General features: G+C 37.2%; 1 protein-coding gene across 12 annotated transcripts in view; it reads right to left on the bottom strand.

Moving 5' to 3' along the window:
• Positions 1 to 21,140, bottom strand: part of PTPRM (protein tyrosine phosphatase receptor type M) — a 470,301-nt gene that overhangs the window by 118,382 nt on the left and 330,779 nt on the right. The window lies entirely within an intron of this gene.

The following is a 21,140-nucleotide window of genomic DNA, read 5'->3' on the forward strand; positions in this document are numbered from 1 at the left end:
ACCACATGAGTTCAAGGAATTATAAAATTCTTATTCATAGTGGGGTTTTTAGCCTATTCTCTGGGAATCTATCATCAGAACATCCAGCGTGCTTTCTAACCGTGAGCCATTGCAAATGTCTTCCTAAAACTGACTAAACTTATATTTCTAATCTTTTTGCATAAAGGTTCTACTCAAAGAAATGCAATTTCCTCAACAAGGAGAATGTCACCTAATATAAACTCCACTTATGATACTGAGGCTCATTATACACCTAAGATGAGACTGTATCATATTATACATAGTATATATACATATAAATGCCAACATTATGTCCAAAGATGACTAGGTAGGCAATTAAATATGAAAGCAAACTGAATAAACAGGGGAATTCATTTTTGGCAGTCTAGATCACAGCTAAAAATGTCTTTTTTCTGATGTGTCAAATTATTTTCATATATATGTATAATACACATCAATGTACATGCATCTCTCTGCACTACCAGGCAAATGGTACAGTGCAGTATAACAAGACTGTCTATATTTCTGTTATACAGCCTCTTAACCAACCTTTTCCAACTATAAACTCACATTATATGCAAATAGACAGCTAAATGACTTTACCATTATATATTTAATTTGATAGGGCTTACGGATTCTTTTTAAAATCATTCCCAGCAAACTAATTCATGCCATAAACTTAAATGTGCTCCAAGACATTACTGTATTGTAAATTGTTTTTTCCTTCACAGAAGTCTATTAAAAAATTTAAATCTGCTCTGCCATTGACATTTGGAGATAATGAGTTAAAATCTTGCATTAGTAACTAACTATGTGAGTACAAGCCATGAGTGTAAATCCTCAGCACATCGGGAGTCTGTACCTCAAATTCTTTATGAGAAAATTCACTTTTATAATAGCCATAGTCTATTGAACTTTTCTCACAATAGTGAATTATTCATCCAGCTCCCTTTTCAATTACTTCAGAATTTTTAGGAACTGAACAAAACTATGCACACATTCTCTTGCATTGCTTTAAGAACAGATGATTTAAAAATCTAAAATCTTGGTGTGGAATCCACAGAAAGCTCTGAAGGGAGTGTTTATATTCCAGCAAGGCTAATTTAGGCATTTATCATTGCAGCAGATAAGTCACAAGTACTTATTATTTGCTCAGAAATTTTGGAATCCCTGTGATTTAATTGGTTTTATCTAAAACAAACAGCAGAACCAGAGCCATGGTAATTTTTTAACAATTTCAGAGCTGATTTGTGTCAGACATAAACAAAAAATTCCACTTGATTTGTTGTGAATGTGCAGTGCTACGGCACATTCCTTCACTGCTTTATCTCAAGCAGGGTATGGATTGAAGCTCCGCTGATTGGATTGGACATGGATTTGCTGTAGAGGGTAACATAAAGTTCCTCCTCAGAGGTCTCTTCTGGTGAAAACACATTTTTCTTTTATCTCTAGGTGCTACTAAAGTTCCTGGGATCCTGTAGTTTTCTAAGGTGACTGGCAGCCAGTTGAAAGCTGGAAAATTTGCAAAAAAGCTCTTGCCAGTAAAGACCTAATCATGTATGCTGTGTTTAGGTTGTGTATACACTGTGTGAATGTTTGTATGCCTGGGATGGATGAATCATTCAGTAGATATAGCTTCTTGAATAGTACAGAACTGTTGCATGGAAAAATATAATTTTGCCTGTTTCAGATAGTACAAAAATGTACTTCCTCAGCAAATGACTATGACTGCTGGTATGGCATATAAGGCTCTTAGCACATTTCAGTCTTTAACAGATGCTCTATCTCAGTTCTCTGTATGCTACAATGCTCTGCATTTGAGAACGTTTATATTTTGCTCCTTTGGCTAGAATGCTCATCTAATTGGCAAGCAAATTAAATAAACTGTAATAATTTAACTGGGCAATACTTGGACCAACAACAGCAGAGAAACCACTCCATAAAAATAGCAATAAAGTTACAAGCAGTGCAGGTACAAGCTACCTCAGAAATTAGGTATCTTTTGCAGTTTTCACATAAACCTTTTGAATACTGTGCCTGTCTACATCACTACACCTGAGCTTTAGTGATCCCCAAGAGCTGAGGGAATTCGAAGGAATAGAAGTGACCTGGGATGAGGAAATGTTGAAAAGAATAAATCAGCATACATGGAATAATAGGTTGAAGAGGAGTTTTGGATACTGACCTTCCAATCCATTCACTGCTCTGGATCAGGTTCAAATACAGCTTCAGACAAATTTCAAATGAACTATAGGAGACTGACCTTTCACACCACAATACCTTCCATCACTTCACTAATGCAGATACTAGGCTGAGAACCATCTTCTTTCATCTCTGAATCATCCTCTTCCCTTCTTTTTCCCCTTCTTCCCTCCAGCCTCATCTCCCCCTAACCCAAAATCTGTTACTGACATCAAGGTATGCTTGTCCCCTTCTTCCCATCATTTTTTTTTGGTCTGTAAGCATCCATTGTGTTTTCAAAACTAATCTTGTTTCTATTTATATACCAATAATAAATAAATAAAAAAGCCTGGACTGCAGCATTTCACTAAAAAACTTCAGGGATTTGAAAAAGAAAACAAGCCTATTTCACTTCAAAATGTCAAGATTCAATTCACCCTGCCACGCTATTCAGCACACACAAAGAAAGGATAAAATATATCCCAAAGTGTAGTGAGTGACTACCAATGAAAAAATGTCACATTTAGGTAGACAGCTATTGATAAACCTCTGGAAAGAACAGGAAGAAGTGGGTACTAGCAACAACAATAATGCACATGCACAACTTGAAAGTAGGAGAAAATCTGTGATAATTAAGACAGTAATCTGTGTATCTAAAATAATGGATATATACTGACACTAAAGCAACAGAAACGAGTTCACTGTTGTCTCTGCTAGGCATCCACAATACAGTGATAGCATTTGTTTGTGTACAGCTCCTTCAAAAATAGCAATGGCAGTTTAAATAAGTAGAGAAACTGTTTGAAGATTTTTGAAGGGTTTTTTTTCCCTTCTTTTCTTCGATCTTGGAAGAGTGCCTCTATTCTAAAGACATGATTGCAAAATAATCTGAGGAGGATACTTTCAACTTCAATACCAGGCACTAGAATTCCTCTGTGTCTTTTCTTCTCCAACTTTCTTGACAGTATGTTTACTAAGAAGAAATTCATAGACATAAACCAAGAAAAAAAAAAAATCACTCCTAGATATATAATGAAGGTTGGGCTTGAAAGCACAATTTTTAACAGTCTGAAGGAACTAAACATGGAAGGACTGCTTTTCAGCCATTAAAATATGCTCTACATAATTTGGAATGTTTAATTAGCTGCTTATTTATCACATCAACATCCCTAGCAGAAACCTCTACTGCTTTAATGCAGATTTTTGATGGCACAATGTGGTACAATCTATATACTATGCCACTCAGGGATCTATTCTATTCTTGATTGTATTGTGTTGTAATGACTTCAGGCAGTTCAAAGGAGTAATCTAAATACTGCAAAGCACACACAGAGATGCATGATCATTTTGAGCTGTCAAAATATCTACCTTTTACTTAGCTTTAGATTAGCACAAGATTGTTTGTACAGCCAGGAGAAACGAAAGAGCTGATCTGGAGAAAGACTGCTTGTCAGCTAAATTAAAAAAGATGGAATCAGTGTGACTTGATTCCATGACCCAGTAATGCCTTATCCTCTCAACACTGCAAAATCTTCTTGTCCAACTAAAGAGCAGGGGCTGCATGAACAGTGATTACAGGCCCTGAGTACCTAGGGATTCAAGGACAACACTTCAAACCCACATACCATGCTACCTCCTGCTCTCCTAAGATGCATACCATGAGTTGCTAAAAGGTATTTATTGTAAGATCATGTACTTTCTACTACTAAACTACACCAATCCCCCCTCCAGTGCTTTTGTCCTCAAGGTCATCAGGAAACTTCATTAACGTTTTTCTGGTTTGCGACATGATGAGTAATGGCAAATCATCAGTCTTTAGACTGATGCTTAAGAAGCTCCTACTTCACAAGGGACATTTTGCCACTAATAAACCAAATCATTGCCATCTCTTCTTTGATAACACCCCTTGGTGTCTTACAATTTCTGTACTAATTGCCATCTTGCCTAGTTTAACTAAAACACATCCAAATAGTGCTGCACCTGTTATCTTACTCAACTCCTGACAGACTGACCAACTACATACCTTCTACATAGAAGGCTATTTACATTATTACACAAAAGTATCCAATTAATTTGACATGACATAGCTTGATAAAACTATTTCCATACGGTCTTGTTTACCATTTACTTATCAATGTCATTTCCTTAGAAAGATATTATAAAGACTTGAATAAAAGATTTTTCAAGACAATAGTTGCCTGTGTAGCTTTCTTGAAAATGGGCACTGCATTCAATATTCTCCAGTCATACAGAACCTCTCTGACTTAAGAGCTCTATTAAAGATTTTTGGTAGTGGACCTGTCATTTCCTCTGACAGCTCTTTCAGAATTTGAGGAGGTGGATCATTTACTTCCTCCAGCTTGGGTGCATCGTGAGTTTTGAATTTTGTTTGCATCTTATGGGGGTAATTTCCATTTCTATACCTTCATTCATGCCATTCATTCTTCCTTATAAGCATTTATCCCCATCTTAACCACTGCCATATGATATAACCATAGTCTTAGTTCATGAAAACCTTTTCATCATGAAAAGCAGGAAGATAGAGTATAAGGGCAAATCATGACTAAAGAACAGGTATGATGTCAAATAAATAATTATATGCACACATATCATTATATGATGATTTGATTGGTGAGTTACATAATAATTCAACATTCACTTGGAGCTAAAGGAAACAGTTTTTGAAGAATACTAATTGTGTTGATTTTGTGGTTTCAATCACCCCGAGTCTGAGTACTGCTAAGAAGCACAGAAAATATATTTCCTTAGTACTCCGAGGTAAAATATCACATTCTGCTGTTCCCTAGAGGCACAGAAAGACTGATTTGTCCCAGGATATGCATATGATTTTTACAGAGCCAGAAATTTTAACACAACATTGGGACCCAATTTGAAAAGAATCCTTTCCTGTCCTATAATTTGATACAAAGTTGCACACTTACTCTTAGTATAAAGAACTTCTACTAAAAGCTGAGAGCACATTACATGAATATGATAGACAAGGTAAAAGATTTGGGCATATTATTAATCAAAATATTATAAGCCATGAATATGATGCAGTCTTAAATAAGGAAATCCACTTCCAGGCTGTAACAGGGTAAACATTTCCATAGACAGATAAGTATTAGTGCCACAGTACACAAGGTCTTGCCAGACCTCATCTGGACTCCTTCAGACTGCAAAAAAAATTAATTCAAATTGGATCAGATACAAAGGCTTCTATCAGAGGAGAATTTTCAAAAAGCACAAATGAGGACATGAGTTTTACATAGGACACACACAGATATGTGCTTAGACACATGAAGAATACCTAATGCTGGGAAGAACTGCACGTCTGCCTTTGACAGCTGGTAGCTTGGAGATAAGAACTACATAAATTAGAGACCAACACTGGCACAAGAAAAATTGCCTACAAACCCTGCATGCTGGAAGTAGTAAAATACAGACCAAAGAAGTCAACATATATAGACCAGTCTTCAAACCAGAAGAAACTATAAAGTATAAATATGAAAGTAATTTTAAGACATTATTACTGAAAAAGTGATTAGATTTGATGCATCTTCTAGTCTGGGGGATCCTACATTCTTAGAAATTCGTGTGCTGTGATAATCAAAATAGCAGGGGCAAAACTGTAGTGTAGTGTGTGACATCGCACGTGAGGTTTTGTACTGAAGGTGCAATTTTCTGCACACAAAATTTTAGTGGCTGAATACATTTTATGTTTCTCTTCTGGAATGGGGACCAGTATTTCATTATTAAAGTAACCATGCAAGTCTGGTGTATTTTAACTAAGTTTTTACACAAAATATTTTTTTGGCAGTTCAATCAGAAAAAAAACACCTAAGATAGGCCAAGCCTTGCTATCACATAACTAATAAAAAGACAGTCAATTCAAGCATGATGAATAACATAAACAACACACTAAACCTTTAGCTTGTGACTCAGATTTCTCTTGTTGTCAACAAATTTTACAGCTGAATTAAAGTAAAAGTAGAAACCAAGTGAAGAGTGTTTGGGTTAAACAGAGCTGCCCATCTTGATTAAGTGGAGTATCATTACGAAGCAAGGGCAGATGCTAACTGTAGTTCTACCCTCTTACTCCCCTCATCTGATTTATTTCAAACAGAAGACTTGTACAAATAATTTATTACAGCCTCCTGTGACAGGTTTCAGCAGGAACATAGCTGATTTGTAGACAGACAAGATTACACTTAAGGTTTGAATTCAGTTCAGTTTGCTGCCCAGGGGATGCTTCAATATGGTAAATCACTGGGCATGTTATGTATCCCAGCATCTCATAAATAGATTTTCTGTCAGGACAAGAGTCTGTAAGAACAGATCATATTGTACTATATTAGAATATGACCTAGTATACTATTAATATTTTTTAAAAAATCTTTTCCCCTCATTAAGTGCAGAAGTCTGAGAATTGTAGGTTTACAATCAGATGTGACTTGTAGTGAGAGTTACACACCCTCAGCTCTCTTGCAATACTACTGCTGAGACAGCAAGGGAAGAGAGTTTCATGATTTAACAATACTGTAAAATGGAAACTCAGAACTGAATCCAACTGCAAAAGAGCAGAGAGGAGCTAAAAACCGTGCTTATTAAAGCTGCACCTTTGGTGTTTAGTTCTACTTTAAGAGTGTTGTGCCTGCACCGAAGAGCTAAAGTGGATTTGGGATGTATACAAAGATGTGATTTAGGCCTTTCATGACTAAGCTGGCTATTTTTTTCCAGGAATGAAGGAGAAGTTCTCTTCTTACTCCTCAAGAGCACATTGGGAGGATATTAGACACAGAACAGACCTGGATTTCCACTGTCTTTGCAGTGGAGGAAGAATCACAGCTAAGTTTGCTTGTAAAATCTTCACTTATGTCACTTACTGGATCAGTATGTTCCAGCTTTACTTTTCTGCTTTAGCAGTGGAAAACAGACATAAAATTAACTTAACTGGGTACTTAAGTCTAGTTATTAGCTGATTTGATTCTCCAAAGTACCCTAGAGCAGTTGAACTATACTGGCCAATCTGGCCTTTGCAGTTTGATTTTGTCTTTAATTCTAATGTTCTAATTCTAGAACATTCTGATGAAGTTCTCCTATGTTTAAAACCTATTAGTTTTTAACCTCATGTCTGTCTTAAAGTATACTGAAAGAATTTTCAGATGCTCAATTGTATTTTTGTATTTTCAAGAAATAAAAGCCCCCAAATAAAATGAAATTTCTCCTATGAAGCCTTCCCTTCCTGACCCCCTCACCCCTGTAAAGTTACACAGTCGTATTTTAAATAGTTGAAATGTACACAAGTTTTTGTTTTGTTTTTTGGTTTTAGGGTTTTTTTTAAATTATTCCTTTACATTTTTTCTCCAGCCCTTTATATCAACTGTAGTAGCAACCACCTAATTATCTGGATTCTGAAATTTTCTATTGAACAAAAATATCCTGCTGGATCATGAAGTCTGGAGGCTCAGATACAACATGGAAAATGGGTTTTCTTATGTGTATTTAGAGATAGTAAAAAATAGATGACTTATTAAAAAAGTTACTTGAAATATGTATTCTATTTTAAATATTGCAATTTTTAAAGGTCAGCGCATGTTGGTCTTTAGTAAGCTTATAGCAATTGGGGTCAAACTTCAGGGGCAGTTCAAGGTGCAGGAAATCTGTGGCACAGTCTGGATGATGGATCCGGAAAACATCTTGTGAGATGTCTGCTTACATAATGCATTGGCATGCAAGGGTCATTTGCAAATTAAAAGCATGAAAATGCTGATACTACTAAAAATTGTATTAGCAGAATCACAAGACAGCATGTGGCCCCATTAATCTTATGAACTTGGCATTAACATGTTACTAGATCACAATGTAGATTACACATTTATAAGCATATCAACATCCAACACAGACTAAAATATGCCCTGGAGCATCTCTGAGTGTAATTTTCTTCAACAAATAAAAATAAAGGTTTCAGAGCAATGGCCAGTAGTACCTTCAGGCTCAGTAGGAAATAATGTGGTCATATTATTATCAGTTGCCACAAATGGCTGTTTCAAAATTCTACCTCCGATTTCAGATTAAGTCTGTGGCATTACAAAATTTAAAAAGTAATGTATAAACAATGATTTATTTTTATACACTCTCCTCTCAAGACGTATAGAAATCAACACTTACTATGTTCACATGTTCCAATTTTAACATGCAGCAAGTTAGAAGGCAAAAGTGAACACCATGGATGCATTTCTCTGTGCTGGTGGTGTATAAACACTGAAGGAAAGCATGCCAGCCTGTACATGTACAAGTTAAGTGGTCAGTATGCTCTAAAATAAAGGAACAGAAAACCACCTTGCCTGCAGTGGTTGAATCTTGTGATTGCTACTGTTGCGTGTGGAGTAGGCACTGCCTAATATTCCTGTCTGAGAAGATGGGTAACAGTATCAAACCAAAGCCTGACCCAGAACAGAATTTATGAGTCTGGGATCTCAGGTCATCCTTGATATAATCTTGATACAATGTTTTAAATACAGCTCAATATATAGATACAAGATATGTTTCTTCCTCCATTAATTTTGGTGAAATGATTTTCACTATTTTCTGATCCAGAGACAGCCTCTCTGCACAACACATCTGCTTTTGCAATGGGTCACTGAAAAGCCAGCATTCAGCCTGGCTTTGAGGTGAGACCCACTTGACCAGCTCCCAGGCCCACAGCTACAAAAGGCCCCAAGATCCACCCAAATCAGCAGGTCTGACAATGAACACACCAGTTGCCTTTGCATGCACATCCTAACTGTGATGCAGTGGACATATTGCATTGGCTCACTTTCCAGAAATTTTTAGGCATCCCAAGAAGCCATGAGATCCCAGTGTCACAGGGTTTGGCACAACCCAGAGCTAGAAAGTTTTGTCTTGTCCTTACTCCAGTTTGACACAAGATGCCCATTAAGTAGCTATCAGGCATTTCTGTCTAGAGCTGACACCAACTACAGACAGAACAGCAGACCTGGAAACAGTTTTTGGGTGCTGGCTCCTACTGCATACCTTGAAACTATACTGAATTCCATTAGTCTACTTCCTTTCACCCTTCATAAACCCTTGGCTATCATGGATAGGAAACAGGGAGCAATTCGGGTTCAGGGCCTCATAGTGCAATGCTCCTTCTAATCAGCTTACATATTGCCAGTGTGGTTTATCCCAGAGGAGAGTACTGACTTCCCCTCTAGGAGTCTGAATGTTTGGTGGGAATCTGTATAGCTGGTACTTCAGTCCTGGGGGAGAAAAATACTCAGAAAAAATATTTCCCTTGCCTTTTCAACTGACTGGGAAAAAAAACCCTAATAAGAAAGCATCTCTTGGTGTGACTGGGCTCAGCCAAATATTTCTAATGCAGTCAAAATCAATTAAGAATTCTCCTGAACATATTTTTTTCCTTCAAAAATGGGATCTTTGTCTATCAGAGTTGATAATGCACTCAAATACATACAGTATAAAGATACAAATTGGGCACAAAGAAATAAAACCCACTTTCCCTTTTACCACCTATGTCAAAATGAAATTTGGACTTGTAAAGAAGTAATGGCTAGACCAGAATGTAATCCTTGGTTGCTTAAATACTATAAATGAGATAAAGTGATTTGATTATGGTTGCATGTGCCATATATTTAAGGCCATCACTGTAAGTACATGCCGCTAACACAGTAGAGTGCAGGAAGAGCCCTATTTCCACAAAATAAACCTCTAAAATAAAGTACCACAGAAGTTCCACTACAGACTGAGTTACAGATTAACTCTCACCAGATGCAAGAGGCTGGTACTTCTCAGCTGCAGCAGTCTTTCTTCTTACCTATACTATTTTGAGACTGAGTGGGCAAGAAACAACTCTTCTACTACAAGCATAGCAAATAAACAAGCTCTAATAAATAACCACTGCTACTTTAGATAAGTCAAGGAGTTCCTGTTCATAAAACAGCTTGTGGGTTTTTTCCATCATATTACACCCTTGTAGTTCATAATAGAATGGATGGAAGTCATCCTACTCTTTGCTTTGTTCCTTTCTAATAGGACAGATATTGACTGTGGTATTACATAAGTTTATGAAACATAAGGAGGACATGGAGCCATTGGAGCAAGTCCAGAGAAAGGCCACAGAGATGATCAGAGGGCCGGAGCACCTCTCCTATGAAGACAGACTGAGAGAGTTGGGGTTGTTCAGCCTGGACAAGAGAAGGCTCCAGGGAGACCTCATAGGGGCCTACTGGTACCTGAAGGGGCCTTCAAAAAGCTGGGGAGGGACTTGTTACAAGGGCATGTAGTGATAGGATGAGGGGTAACAGTTTTAAACTGAGAGAGAGTAGATTTAGGTTAGACATTAGGAAGAAATTCTCTCCTATGAGGGTGGTGAGAGACTGGAAGAGGTTGCCCAGAGAAGCTGTGGATGCCCCCTCCCTGGGAGTGTTCAAGGCCAGGCTGGATGGGGCTTTGAGCAACCTGGTCTAGTGAGAGGCATCTGTACCCATGGCAGGGGGGATGGAACTGGATGATATTTAAGATCCCTTCCAGCCCAAACCGTTCTATGTTTCCATGATTCTGTGATCATAAATTGATTCATTTTGGAGTCCTCTTCTTTTTGTTCAATATCTACTGCCATTCAGCCCCCAAATAAAATTTTTTAAAAAATTCAGTTTCCACTCAGCTGACATAAAAATACAAACATATTTAATGTGAAAATACCATTTAAGCAACTGGTCTTTGAATAATTACCTGTTTTCCAAGCAATAGAAAAAATAATCTCGAGGAGAACACACTACAGCCTTACCGTATCACCAAGTGCTGTGAATGTCTGCAAAGTAAAGTGAGGTGTTCAGCAAAAAAGTTAAAGCATAAAGGACTAAGGATAGCTGGAAGATGACATACAGACACATGGCTTTAGAAATAGCCTTTTAACTTCCAGCTGTATAATGAGAGTAAATATCAGGTGAATATGAATTCACTGACAGTTATTTAGAGAAAAATAGTTGGTGTCAAAATAAACCAGTACTACAAAATTGTCACGGTAGGCTGCTTTTCTTAACAACTTGTGCTATCTGGGTTCAGCTTTTCTGCAATTTAATGTCTTTTCAGAAAGGTGGTCAGTTTCTTTGCTAGGAGTAAGAGCTGGCTTAATATGAGGTTTGTTTGCAGTTCTGCTTTGTTTATCTCAGATCTGTTTGGCATAATTGCATATGTGAGAGTAATCATTAGATGCCTGATATAGTAGTGCATTTATTTGTATGGAGTAAAAAGGAAAAATTTCATAAATAATAGTTAGGTACAGTACTGAGAGTCAAGAATTCTCTGTCCCTGTAGTCAATGCTCTTATATTTGGGGGAAAATTGAGCATCGAATATAAGAAGTGCAGCATGTGTAAGCTGCACATACATAAAAAATGAACAGCTGAAGGCTGAAGGACACATTTGGCTCAAACATTTTTTATGTCAATAGCAGACTGAGATATGGAATGCTGCTTCTAGCTTTGCTTTTCATGTTCTTCATGAAACGTCATTCTTTTGCAAATCTTCAATGGAACTTGTTCCAGAAATCCAGCCTGCTATACTTCTAGATCAACTTAATTTCTGGAAGATGGTTCATCTGTCACACTTTTAACCTTATTATTATATGTAACTAAATAATGATATGAAAAATGCGTCTGAAAATGTACATCATCTTTGATTGCAGGGTCACTGATAGGACTGAAGTTGAGTGCTCTTTGCTTGCCTTATGGCTGCATTGTTATTTACTTGGTAAGTACTCATCCTTCTTACTCCTCATTAAGTTATCTGAAAATGTCACAAGAATATGATTTTGTACCATTATTGTTCCACATCAACAAAATGCAATTTCCTTTAGCTTTCTAGATGCTGCACAGAAATACAAAAGGATTTAGAGGCTTGGTTCAGTATACAGTATCAGTATTCACATGCACATTTCTGGCAGAATTTGCTGCAAAATTATGGGTTGTTTTAATGCTATGGAACAGAAAAATGGCAGCTGCTGCTGCTACAATAAAGGGTAGCAAAAATTCCAGCTGTGGACATGCAATACCTCTTTCAGTGTAACACAAAAAGTGATATTTCCTCTGACTAAATGCAATGTACAACTGTGGCTTATTTCTCTCTAATCTCATGTTTTCAGTTACTATACTTTCCTCAGGATTGAAAAAAATAGATGCTAATGCACCACTTCCACAAACAAAAGTATCCATGGAATAATTAATGAAAGCTGTGTGATTTCTTCTATTTGTGAATCAACCCATAATTTCAATCTCTTCTGATTTCTGTATAAACATTTATTTTTAGCTTCAGAGATGAAAAGCTGACAGGCTTGGTAAAGAGATATTCAAAAGAAATAAGGCATGGGAATATTTTAATAGCTATTAGATATGTTTAAAAATGCCATCTGTATAGAAACTTCAAGATGCATATAGGAGGAATAAAATACAACTATGTTTAAATGTCTATATTTCATTGGTAAATTAACTATTTAGGAAATTTTCCAATATGACAAATAGAAGATATGACGCTGTCTTCTAGGAGAGCTGACTAGATGTGAAGGAAACATAACACTGTCCTGTCCCCTTGCATTTGCAAAGGCAGAATGTAATAACAGAATGTCTTGTTGCTGTATGTTAGGGACTAAATCACTGAGAGCTGCAACTTAAAATCCGGGCCATCCTGAAGCTTCTGTGGCCCTCTGCCACCTGTTTCTCTGAAGCTTTTTATGTCACATGGAAAAAGAGGAACTTGGAGTATCACAGGAAGCCACAACAGGTCACAGGTCTCAGGTTCCTGCTGTACTCATCCCCACTTCAGCAATACTAGAAGTGTGACTGCCTTGCACAATGCTGTGACAAGGTTTGTGGGCACTGGGTCAAAGAGAAGGATCCCTCTTACTTTTCCTCCCACATCATGCCTTTGCTGCTGTATCACCAAGGGCAGTCCATATGGTACCTGCGAATTATTTCTCTCACATGGATACTTGTGGGTGTTTTGTTGTGAGGGAAAATGGTCAGCATCTGAGACACTGTCCACTGAGGATTTTCAGAGATTTTCCTTCTATTGAAAGTAAAACCTCAGTCTCACAGATATTTTCATTCTCTGCTTGGCCTCCCTGGTCACTTATTTTCCTTAGCTGGTGCACATTGGTTCCTTGACAAAGTATACAGCTGTCTCCCAGCTCATGGCTACACTGAAGTACCCAGGAATGCTCAGTAGCCTCAGCAGCCGTGTGGATGCACAGACATTGACTAAATTAATTTTAATTAAAATAAAAATCCTTGAATTTTAAAAGTGGTTGTATATTGATTACCACCACAATGTTGGCAACTAGATGGGTAGGAAGAATCCCTCGAAATATTCTCAATTTTTCTTCCTCAAAGATTGACAAAAAACTGCAGTTCAAAAATCAGCAAATGGAAGAGTCAAAAAAGGCTCTTACTTACTAATTCTTGGGACAAAAACCTGAGGTTAATTGTGCAGGGTACATGTACACTCATATCTACAGAGTTTCAGATTACAGTTTGCAAGGAGGTACAGAGGTATAAAAGACCTGATATTAGTACTCTGGCACTACATTTCTTTCACTTCAGATACAAATGGTATAAAAATAGACTCACATTACTTTCTGACGTGACTAAGGATCTTTAGTTTTGATCTACATACAACTGCATTAATAATAGATTAAGGGTTGCTATCAAAGCATGATCACATGCTCCAGAAGGAAGAAACTACAAAGTACAGCTGTCAAATCACTCTCACTAGCTAAAGCAAGGGCAAACAAACTGCATCTTAACTTCTAGGACATTTTCTTGTCTATTCAGCCTGTCTTTAACATCTCATTTCTGAGTGAAAACTTGCATGCACATGGCACAAACTAGTATTCACCTTTTTACTGACCCTGGACAGACAAGGAAAGAAAAGATTTTTTTCTTTAGAGGTGACATTATCACTGTAGGACATAACGCAGTAAAACATCAGCTTGCAGAGAGTAGGATGAACCACAGCATTAACATTTTGTTAGTTGATACTGAAGAAATATCATCTGACATAGTTCTACTTAGGATCTCAATCCAATTTCTCAAGGATTACTCAGTTCTGAGTGGATGATGCCACTCCAAAATTTATTAAGTCTGAGTAACCATTTAACTATTTCTTGTTTCCTTGTAACTAGAGCACTGTCTTAAATACTCAACCTACTCTGGCAAAACAACAAAAAGACAGCCCAACACTGTCTTTCCTCAGAAAGGCAAAGCCATTCTGCTGCAGCCTGCTGTAACATCTACAAAGTGAACATTTCTCAACACCAAATGGAAACCAAGCATACAGAGGTTACTAAAATGACATATGGTAAATATGCCTGGAGATGCCTTTTGTCAAAAAACAGAAAAGATCTGCATTAACATATATGGTGAAGACCCCAACAGGAAAACCCTGGATCAGAAGTACTGCAGAGGCTAATGAGATAAGGGGAAGATAAAGACAGGCCAATTAAACTTTGAACTTTTGGTGACTGATCAGAAATCATGAACCAGTACAGTGGCCACCACTGCTGTGTTTTCATTCCTGGTTAGTCACTTCGATTTATACATAGCTAACTAACTGATTAACTATCTATTTATCTATCTATCTATCTACCTATATGCATTTCTTGGCTCTCAGATACTGAAAAACATTTTATCTGCAGAAAATTCACAACTAACAAAATAACATAAAGAGACTTTTTACAGGGTTTTACAACTTTTGGGACCACCGCGCTTCCTCACCCATATTAAAAGACTTCCAGAAATAGAATCGATTTGATTTTAGAAGTCTAGGTTCTCCATGGTTAGTCAAATGCAAAAGCCATATTACAAAAATCCTACATTATAAACTTAGCCTAGATTTTCATTGGACTCTGACTCTGGCAGGACACAACAGGAAAAAATACGCTTCCAAGAATGTCCACAAAAGGAAAATAGAGCCAACATTAAAAAGGGAGAATCACATGACCAAAATGTTAAACTGCTGCCAATATTTTTAACCCACTAGGCAATAATGTAATGATTGGAAACATCTACAAGGGATTAAGTAATGCAGAAAACAGCACCACCTAGATGAAGCTGTTTACAACAAAATATGAAAACAGTGTCCAATTAGATAGGACTTTAATGGAACTGCAGCAGGCATTTCTTGGGTTACTTAAAAGCAGTTGGAACTGAAAGGAAAAGGGAAGTAAGAGAAAGTATCCTGTGCTAATCATGTGCATTCCTCTGTAAATAATCAGAACAGCAGTTATATGCAGTCCATAGCCAAAAATGAAAGGTTTGATTAACAAAGAGCACCATATCTTGGAGTACTCGTAGCAGACAGTAGCCTTTTTTTACCATTGAGGATAATTTCACTTTCTGAAGGTCAGTAACTTGATCTTGTTGCTTGACTTACTGCTGATCTTCTTTAATCATAGCAAAACCCCTCTGTAAGTAAATCATATGACCTTTTCCATCTTATTTTCACCCTATGGCTATTGATTTCTTCTATCAGACAGCAAATGATTGGACTCTAAGTGGTACAGTGCAGTCTATTTTATTTATGCACTCCTGAAAATCATGAGATTCTACATTATTGTATAACTCTGTTTTACTGTTTTCACACCTTTATCCAAGGAACCCACCTCTGCGGTATCTGGGCTTTAAATAATGATTTTTCTGGTGTGTCAAAAGAGTAATGCACATGCACAAGAGTTCAAGCAGTAAAGCTCAAAGGCTGATTACTCCTACTATGGGAAAGGAGGCAGCTCTACAGCCACTGAAATGTCAAAGAAGCTACTGTCAGAGAAAACACTTTACACCTCCCCTGGTGCTTTTGCAAGGGCTACTCACAAGAGAACATGTGTTTCTGCAAGTACATGTGGCTAATCCTGTCTTAGCTGTCTCCAACAATAACTTTCAGCTACTAATATTCCACTATACGTTTTCAAGCAGTGCTCGATTTCTACTTGGAAATGTTAAGATTGAATTTTCTGAACTCCAAATGATGATAAGAGAAGCATGAAGCATTCCACCTCTCTAGTGATCAGATCTGCAGTAGCCCTGACACCATTGCTTTGCAGCATTTAATAGCAATCAGAATTTAATTAATACGGAGAATATGGCACCGAAAGGTTTAAGATCTTCTGTAAGCAAACTGAAGGCAGAAAAGAGACCTCTTATAATCCATGCTCTTTTCTTGGAAGCCTATTTAAAAAGATCTACTATCAGATTTTATGCCTCAAAGAAGCCTACAAGAAAGAAGAGAACATCAGTATTTCTGAAAGGACAACTTCAAAGATTTGAAATTAGAGTTCTTTCTGGTATGAGAAGCTTTGCAGTAGCTTTAAATTTAAAAAACTCTGGAAATTCCAGGGAAATTGTAGTCCTACAAACACAGGTTTTCAATGAACAGCCAAGTTGTTTATCTGCCACCACAGCTCTATCACTTACCAGTTAATTTCTCTTATATTGCATGGCAGCAGTCATGGCAATATTTATAAGTAATCAAAATCTGCTTTGATTGGCTGTTATTGGGGTCTGAGACATTTGCCTTGCCAGAACTCTCTCTCTCTCTTGTCTTCAGTAGCAAAATATACAAGTAGGCCACAGAGAATTTTCAGAAGTCAGTATGTAGGACAAAAAAAGAGCCCCTTATGAAATTCCACATTCTACCTATGAGTGCCTTGCAGCGTTCCATATTTATAAGCAACACAGTAAAACATCTAATTCATTCCACAACACAAGACAGTGATTTATTAGTCCCTTGCTGTGCTGTGAGAAAATATGGAGTCTCATATTTTAATCTCATGTAGTTTGGTTTTGCAGCATCTGAGCAATTCTGTCCCATTGAATGTAGTGCCCGATCCCATGCAAAATATTCCACTATTCATCAGGCAGAGAAAAGATGGATCCCTAGTCTTTAACCTTTAATTAATACTTAGCTACATTATGCATGCTGAGGGCAAGATTAGCCATAAATGCTTTCAGGGGCACTGTACACTTACTAGCAACCTCTGCACGTAGAAAGTATATACTTCACCCAGAACCAGTAAATGGAAAAATATGTAGCAGAGAGGGTTGGACAGCATATAATTAAACTTACTTTGCATATTTGGTGAGCAACTAAAGGAGAAACCATTACTCTCTGTCTGCAAAGCAAATCTCAAGGTTCTTGCAGGCAGAACCACAGGGTATATGTGTTGCAATACCAAGCATATGCCGCATATGATGAGTGAAAAATGAGCTTCTTGTTATGCCAGGGCTGAAACAACCAAAATTCAATGGGACCAGATTCTGCAGCATTCTAAGGTCAATGGGAACTGAGGAAATTCAGGACACAAATGAGTTTACACAGCAGGATATCAGAACAGTCCTCATTTTAGATATTTTAGACAATCAAATTTAAGTGCTTATGCTGAGTTTGTTTTACTCATTTGATACCAGTTTTATCATCCCGAGATGTTAAAGCAGTGAAGCTTTCCAGTGCCTACTCAATTTACCAGATGTAAATATGACATTTTCTTTAAGGATACGATTTTAGGGAGCATGCTGATTTCATTACATTATATGGTGGGGAAAAAGTATTTCTACAACCTTAAAAATCTCATCTAATACAAACCAATCATACATCAAAAAACTAAAGCAACATGTTCTACTGGATCTTTTTGTGGGTTTTTTTATGGCTTTGTCAGCACTTTGTAATATGAATACATGACCATGGACTCACACTCACTAACTTGTAACATATTTTGTGAACAATACTTCCTACTTCAAGACTCCAAATAATTGAGAAGTCAGCTAATAGCAGTGCTTAGAAATTAATTTATTTCAGGTATGCTGTAACAACCATAATCAGCTATAAATCCTTTAGCCCTATTTGCATTTTCGAATTTGCCTTAATTATACTGCTGCCTAATTATGAAGCCCAGTCTGGAGGGGAACTCACAAGAAGCAATGATGCAGAAAGCAGAGGACAGTTTATTCCACTTCATGGATTTACAACCTTCTAGTGCTGCAAACCATTTGGAACAGAGTCTATTTGTGAGGTCATTAACATGTAAACAGTGTCACACCAAAGATGCATGGCAATGACCTACCATGCTAATGAAAAGTGATATTGAGTTTACTAATTCAGATAAGGGTACACAGATTGCCTTTTCTCTAACACGCCAAGGCCTGTCACAGAAATAAATGCATGGTCCTTGTTGCAATTAATTTGATTCTTGTTCTTTTAAAGCTTTACTTGTAGATTTAATTAAAGCTTTCATGCAGCACACACTTTCAGGAAGTATCTATGTTTAATGGCTTTTTCTCCTAAATTAAAGAAACGAGTGAAGGTTATGATTCAAAGAACAACAGGCAATCATACAATGAAAAACTATTCTTAATACAGTAAGCACTACCTCGTTTTGATATAAGTAAATACATAGTGCTGTGGGTACTGAACTATACTTCTTATAATTAATGTTATATTGCAGCTTCCACGGTGACATAATTTTCAATTGAAGATTTTTTTTTCTTTTTTGAACATAATATATTGCACACTAACTTACAACCTGGAGATGACTATTTTTAAAGCCTTAGCAAAATCAAATTTTAGATAAGAAAAAACGAACAAGTAAAACTAGCTCATTGTTTTCCCAGGAAAATAAAGAAAAAATCTCCAATGCAAAAATCTCATTCAGACATTTAACTCATCCTTTCCTTAATTTTATTGTGTTAAATGTTCTTACAGAGTGCATTTATCTAAGAAAAGCCTTTTAGTAAATATCAAGAGTCAAAAGAACCACCCAAAAAGGTTACACAGTAGCAGAAGAGTATGCAGACATTTTCGTATTTGTCTCCCCTTCTACAGGTTCTTTTGAGAGAGACTGTAGAATGTGAAGAACACATTACCAGGCAGTGTGTGCTAAGTCTCAGGAGACATGGAAGCATAAAGATAAAACTCTTTGTGGACAGAGAACTGGATAAGACACTTCTGTGAATACACAGTACTCTTGCCTTAAAATAGGCTTACAGTGCTTTGGGTTCCAACAAATGGCAGCTGAAACTGCAGTAATTTCTTCAGAAAAAACCAAAACACATTCTTACTGGGAACCTGCATTAGGACTCAACATGCAACCAATGCATCTTGTTCTCCTTTTAATTTATTTTTCTTAAGCATACAGTAGATAATCCCTGACACTTTACTAACATCATTATGTGTTTCTCTTCTTCTCTGTAATTAAAGTATATTCCCTAATCTTGATCTGGATCATCAAATGTAGATAAGACTTCTCCTTATTCAGTAAGCAAAATGTAAGATTCTACTGCCAGTAGCACCTGGATGTCATGGCTAAGAGCTTTATTTTATTAAGTGCCACAAACATGACAATCTCACCTTAAAAATCTCAGTAAATGTAAAGCACCCAGTATTCCATCTGCTTTTGCAAACAGGTTCTAAACCACTAACATAGTCCCTTTGAAGTGACCCTTCCACTAACAATTGCCTAATAGGACCATAAACTGCAAAATACATTCCATTATTGTACATTCACAGAATGGTAGGTGTTGGAAGGGACCTTTGGAGATCATCTAGTCCAACTTCCCTGATAAAGCACCCTTAAGGTGGAACATCTTGTGTTCCAGCTTGTGCCTGTTAGCCCTCATCATGTAGATGGGCACCACTGAGAAGAGTATAGTCCCACCCTCCTGGCATCCTTAAGCTATTTATCAGCATTGATAAGATTCCCTCTCACTCTTATCCAGGCTAAAGAGATCCAGGTTTCTCAGCCTTGCATCATAAGAGAGATGCTTCAGTCCCCATAGCCCCTTGCTGAATCTCTTTCTTGTATTTTCTTTTTTTTTTTTTTTTTGTTTGTTTGTTTGGTGTTTTTTGTTTGTTTTTTTTTTTTTTTTGGTGTTTTTGTGGGTTTTTTTTGTTTGGTTGGTTTTTTGGTTTTTTTGTTTTTTTGGTTTTTTTTGTTGGCTTTTTTTGTTTGTTTTTTTAGGTCAGAGTAGAGGGGGAAGATAACTTCTGACCTGCTGGCTGCAGTCTTCTTAATGCATGCCAGGATGCCACTGGCCTCCTTGGACTCCAGGGCATTATACCTACAGCATAATCCAATACACTTCTTTAAGCAAACTGCAATATGTCTAGCCTATCTAAACTGTTACTTCCTATGGGCAGCATGCATGCATTATTACACTAAATATGAACATGTTGTCCAAATCCATGCTGGTAGACCAACTTTTGGCTACAGACATCACCAAGCATGAGTAAAGAACACGTCACCTTGTAATGAGAGATGCAGAGTGGCACATCTGGTCTAAACCAGATGATCTTCTGTTTCCTGTAGAACTGTGAAATGCACAAGTTAACTAATGTTTTGCTTTGTCTTTCCTTCAGACAAGACAGAGATGCCTCTGGTAGCTCCATCCTGTGTCCTAATGATCAGAGAAATTGGGGAATGAGGGAGGAGATGAGCTAACTGCCTCTGCAGGTGAACCAAGTATCACGTAGATACCCTTAGACATTTTGTTCAGTGTCTCACCAAGGGATCTCAGATCAAAGGCAGAAGCAGTCCTGAGCTTCAGCTACTAAAAAGAGAACACTTTAAAATGTCCTTGTTTATGTTCACCAACTCAGTACTCACAGGAGGAGGTAGTACCTGGCACAAGCCCTACAAAATTCTGCTCATCTCCAGCTACTACCTCATTTTATTTGGATCAGTGCTGCTGCATGGTTGGCACAGGTACCAACAAGAATTACAGAAGACTTTTTCAACAGTCTTACAGATTTTTCTCTGTAGCATATACTAGATGCTATGGTTTAATAATAATAATAATAATAGAGGTAATAATAAAACCGCAAGTGAAAGAGAGCCATGATTCTAATAACTATGTCTTGTAAAATTTTTTCTTTTGCAACTGGGTGTCTGGG

The sequence above is a fragment of the Heliangelus exortis genome, chromosome 2 (genome assembly GCF_036169615.1).
Source record: "Heliangelus exortis chromosome 2, bHelExo1.hap1, whole genome shotgun sequence".
Classification (NCBI taxonomy): Eukaryota; Metazoa; Chordata; class Aves; order Apodiformes; family Trochilidae; genus Heliangelus; species Heliangelus exortis.